Source organism: Elephas maximus, chromosome X (assembly GCF_024166365.1).
Source record: "Elephas maximus indicus isolate mEleMax1 chromosome X, mEleMax1 primary haplotype, whole genome shotgun sequence".
NCBI lineage: Eukaryota > Metazoa > Chordata > Mammalia > Proboscidea > Elephantidae > Elephas > Elephas maximus.
The window spans coordinates 73,306,834-73,312,833 of record NC_064846.1 but is presented as its reverse complement, the minus strand read 5'-3'; positions in this window follow the sequence as shown (position 1 = coordinate 73,312,833).

Sequence of the window (6,000 nt, the reverse complement as noted above, 5' to 3'; positions counted from 1 at the left end):
GTTAATACATATACTAATCAAAAGAATAAAGGAGATAAGCGAGAGAAAGAAAACACACTGACTAAAGCTGAACCTAGAAATACTTGAGTAAACAATAAAACCTGGAAGGTGTAAATATTTATGGTCTGTTGAAAAAAGACTAACGACACAATTCTCTTTCCAACCTGAACTTCATAAAAGTTGATGAGTTTGTTTCAAACATGTTGTCAACATATTTAAGCTGTTAAACTCGGGCCATGCTACCAAAAAAAAAAAAAATTCCTTTTTTTCTTTCTGCAAATGGCATGATATAAAAAAGGTGATCAAATTTTCTTCAATAGATCGTGAATAGGGGTAAATTCATTTCAATTGTATAATTTATTAACAGGAGCAGTAATTCTTTCAGGCAAGTAGTAGCAGATTAGGAGAGGTAACTTTTTCAAACCGCAAGCATATAACCCCTTCCCATGCATATACAGTAAAACCTGCGAAAATCGGAGACCGTGTAAGGCAGAAACCTCTCAGAGAAGGAAAACTCAAATATTTTCCACTAACAGAGACTGATAGAAAAGTGTTAAGTGCATATTGTCAAAGGCAGAAAACTTGTGAGGCCCAGAAAAACAAGGCATGCCAATTGAGTTCAGGGCTCTCACAGGTTTCCCTGTATATCCAAGGGTTTGGGTGATACCAGCTAAGGTGGTTTGAGAAACAAATGTTAGTAGACACACATGACCTGAAACCTTGTTAGAATGGCTAATTACAGGGCCCTAACCCAGGCCTGGAAACCCTGGTGGTGTAGTGGTTAAGTGCTACAGCTGCAAACGAAAAGGTTGACAGTTCGAATCCACCAGGAGCTCCTTGGAAACTCTTTGGATCAGGTCTACTCTGTCCTACGTGGTCGCTATGAGTTAGAATCGACTCATTGGCAGTGGGTTTGGTTTGATTTTAAGCCCAGACCTGGAGCCCTGGTAGTGCAGTGGTTAAGAGCTCAGCTTGCTAACTGAAAGGTTGGCAGTTTGAATCCAGCAGTTGCTCCTTGGAAACTCTATAGGGTTGCTATGAGTCAGAATTGACTAGATGGAAGTGGTTTGATTTTATCTTAGTCCTTTAGAATTAGAAAATGGGTGGTTGGGACCTAACAAGTCTGTGTTTTGATAAGCTCTTCTCGTAACTTGAAGCCCTAGTGGTACAATAGTTAAGAACAACGGCTGCTAACCAAATGGTTGGCAGTTCGAGTCCACCAGTCGTTCCTAAGAAACCCTATGAGGCAGCTCTACTCTATCTTCTAGGGTGACTATGAGTCAGAATCGACCCGATAGCTGCTGATTGGTTGGTTTATTTTTCCTCTTGTTGTTGGTGCGTGTTGAAGTTTGAGAACCACTGTATTAAAACAGTGCCTGCAGTGTGTGTGCATGTGTGTGTAAAGGGGTGTATGGGGAGGATGGAAGGAGTGGCAATATCAGATTTGTCAGTAGTCAAGGAACTCCAATTTTTTCTTCTTGGAAAAGAAATAGTTAAGTAGTTCCTTTGTAAACATTGTTTTAAATATCTAATCATAATAAAATTGTTTGATACATTTCTATTTCAATTTCATTTATACTTATTAGATTTTAAATAAGCCATACATTTAATTAATACATGACCTAATATATAGACTTTGATTTCATGGATCTCCCTACGTCCCCTTTTCCCTCTGTATATCTATTTACCACATGACAGCCAGGGTGATCTTTTGAAAACAAATCAAATTACATCATTCTCCTTCTCTAAACCATCAAATAGATCCATATTGTGTCCAGAAGAAAACACAAACACTTTCCATGGTTTCAGCTATTGGAAATAGTCAATTTTCCAACACAATGAGAAAGGATAACTGGGAAGCAGACCTTTGGCTAGCTATTAGAATTTGAGGCATTTGGAACTCCTCTAGAGGCACCCCTTCATCTGAAAAGGAGACTATGATTAAGGAAAGGTGAAAACCTAGAAACTCAGAATTAATCATGTGCAAATAAAAGGTACAAGATTCTTGAAAATTAGATCTTAACACAAACCCTTAAAGTCCTCCTCTCTCAATGCTCTACTTAGCTTAAGTGTTCATGTATTTTAAAATGAAATAAAAATTCCTTCACTTCTAGGTATATTGAAGAGAGAGGGGAGATAAAGAACCAGACCCAGGAAGGAAAACTAACTCAATTGGCAGTACCTGGAGCAAAACCAGATAATACAATAGCTGTTTAGGTAGCCAGGTGAATCAGCTGACTTGAAGTGCATCCCACAGGCCCAAGTGGTCCCAATCCTCCAAGCACTTCGTGAAACAGATGAGCTGAGTGCCCCCTTGTTCAGAGTCATTCCTATTTAGAATATCCCCAGTCCAAGAGGTGTGATGGCACAGTGGTTAAGTACATGGCTGCTAACCGAAAGGTCGGCAGTTCGAATCCACCAGCTGCTGCTTGGAAACCCAATGAGTTCTATAGGTTCTACCGAGTCCTATAAGGGTTGCCATGTGTCAGAATTAACTCGACGGCAGCAGCTTTGGTTTTGGGTTTTAATCCACTGGCCTATCACTTGCCTAGCTATAAAGAGATTCTTTCCTCTCCGCTCACTACTACAGTTCTAATAATGGCAGGGAGACCACAGAAGCATGGTTTACAAATGTACTCATAGAACACACATGTAAGGGCTGTACTGATAAATATCACATAAAATAAATGAACACAACAGCAACAACAATAACAACAGTAAAACTAAAAAATGTCAGGGACTTTGGAAACTTCAAGGAATGAGTTCAAGATAAACAATCAGCATAAATAATAGCCCCTGGGGAAATAATAAAACTTTTTTAAAAATTAATTTTGGCTTTTATCTTTATTACTTCCTTCTTTGTATTCTCCTCGGTCTTGCAGAGGTGTTGTTTTCTTGGTTTTTGAGTTAAATATTTAACTCATTTAGTTTACCTTTCTTGGTTTTTACAAAAACGTTGAAAACTGTAATTTTGTTATTGAGTATAATGTTATTGAACGTTATATATTTTGGGTGGGTTTTTCCTTTTATTTTTAAACAGAGTCTTTTTGCCTTCCTTTCAATGTTTTCTGACTCATATTCAATTTTTTCTAATATAGGTACTGGTAAAACTGTTTCTTTTAGTTAGTATTCACATGATATTTCTTTTTCCCAGCTCTTAATTTAAAATACTTTTGGTGATATTATTCTAGTTATTTCTTTTCTAAGTTGAATGACTGTGATGACTAATATATTTGTATTTATTTTCTCTTTATTATCCTCTCACTGTTGCTTCAATTTTCTCCTTTCTATTGGTTTGATGGGGCTCTGGTGGCACAGTGGCTAAGTGTTTGGCTGCTAACCAAAAGGTTGGCAGTTTGAATCCACCAGCCGCTCTTTGGAAATCTTATGGGAGCAGTTCTACTCTGTCCTATAGAGATGCTATTAGTCAAAATCGACTCGTTGTCAAAGAGTTTGGTTTGGTTTTGGTTATTGGTTTGATAACAACATTTATATATACTTTTTTTTTTTGCTGCTGAAGATTTGGAAGCTATACATTGGATATATGTTATTTTAATTGTTACCCTGAAATTTGAAATACATGTATTTAAATACGCATATTTTAATAATAATACAATTGTAAAATTATTAAGTATTTTCTCACCTCCACCTGAAAGTAAATAGTACCTTTAAACTTTTGTGTGTGTGTGCGCTTTAGGTGAAAGTTTATAGCTCAAGTCAATTTATCATACAAAAACTTATACACATATTGTTATGTAACATTAGTTGCAATCCCTACTATGTGACAGCACCCTTTCCCTTTACACCCCAGGTTTCTTGTGTCCATTCAATCAGTTCCTGTCCCTTCCTGCCTTTACATAGCCAGGCTAGTTAACACTTACTGAACCCATACTCTGTTCCATGTTACACTATGTACTTGCTGTGCATTATGGTATTTGATTCTCCCAATAACCTTATTATTCAGATACTGTCATAACTGCTATTTTATTGATAAATTAAAGCTTATGGAAATTAATTAAATTGTCTATAATTGAACAGTAATTGACTCTAGCATTTCCTTTACCTTTGTTGAACAAAGAATACTTTTCCCCACACACAGCTGGTATATTAAGAATCTATGTCTATTAGAGTTTAGTCATTAGAAAAAACCACTAATGCATTATCAGAACAACATATTAGAATTATCCATTTCCATGGGAATTACTGGAAAAGTGAAGACATAGAAGAGGGATAAATACACTAACCATAATAGTCTGAAGCAGTGGCCTGAGCAGGAAGATCAGAGTTTTCAGAAAAAGCCCAGAGGCTATGTGCACCTGGGTGCCAAATTGGAACCATGAAGGAGAAGCTATCTGCAGAAGTTTTTGGACTTTATCATCACTGAAGGAATGGCAGTCGTGTGCTTGGTGGTTGACTTGGAACCACTGTTGGGTGGGAGGGACCAAAAGCCGAGAAGACAAACAGGAAGATGGTCCCATTGGGCACCTCTCTTTCTGTTTGATATCCTGTGTCATTTCCACTACTTTTCAAAACTATTGTCTTCTTCATTCTCAATTCCAAATCTTATACAGATTTCCTTTGCGAGAACTAAAACCTGGAACATCATGGGAAGAAGATTCTGGGAAATATAGTTCCTAGTCTTAGCCAAGTTGACATAGCTCAGTTCAACACAAGCTTATGGAATAATTTTACTTGCAATATCTGTTTGGGGAAGGTACGATATCACAATTTTTTTTTTTTAAATATTTTCCTAAGCATAGATGTGATTTTAGGTGCTATCAGAAATGTGTATTTTTTTTTTTTTATCAGAAATGTGTATTCAAGTGAGTCCTTTACCTAATGAATGAATCTAAATGCTTGTACAGCATATACATTTTAATGGTTTTTGGTGTTCCGTTCCTCAATGTTTACATTATGTTTCTTGATATGATGAAAACTGTGTTGTTTGGAGAAACATTTCACTGAAACAAAAGGCAATGGCTAGTACTCACTATTGAAACAAGTAGAAAATGTTATAGCTAATAAAACAGGCATTTTGATAGTTGAAGTATCATGAAGAGACTATGTCTAGAATTAGAACAAATCTAAAAGGGAGAACTCAAGGAGAAGTGATTGGTTTTTTTTTTTTTTTTTTTTTCCTGATCATTAGAAAAATTTAATGAAAATAACCTGTAGGGTTTACTCAGATTTTCCAGTAATAGCTTTCCTTCATTTTATGGAGGGAAATTATATGCTATAATATTCATGAATTGGAGCACTCACAAAGGTCTCTAGACTTATTGAACAAACATGGGTCTGCTGGAATTCCCATTTCTTCATTTTTAATATAAAGGAGCCACTTTAATGTAATAGATATGTGAAATAAGAAGAGAATTCTATGGGAGAAGAAATATATAAAAAAATCACCATTTCCAAAGTTCAGGTTTGAATACAATCTTGTTTAATGTCTTCTCAGCAAAATAAATTTCCTTTACTTCCTGTGTGCCTAGAATACTACTTTACACAATAATATGTGATACTAAAGTAATCTCAAATTAATCAAAATTAATATCATATACTAAGAACTATGTACTATTTGAAATTGAAGTGAATATATGATGCAAAGATACATATTTTTCAAAATCTTCCTAACCATATAAGAAAATGGTAGAGTTTATGTCTTAAGGTTCCATATCAGGGAGATATGTGTTTAAATGTTATAAACAAAAAGTATGTTCTGAAATAGAAAAGTAAATATCCATGAATTACCCAAAATAACATCTTACATTAGAGTCCAATACATACATAGCCTTCTGGAAAACATTGCCTCAACCCTGCAAGTTACTGCCACCCAGCGGGCACCATAATTGTGTCTTTAGAAGGCCATTACATCATTCTATCAAGCCAGCTGCTTCACAATGATGGGGAACATGGTAAGACCAGTGATTTCCATGAACATGGGCCCATTGCTGCACTTCATTTGCTGTGAGGTGAGTTCCTTGATCTGAGGCAATGCTGTGT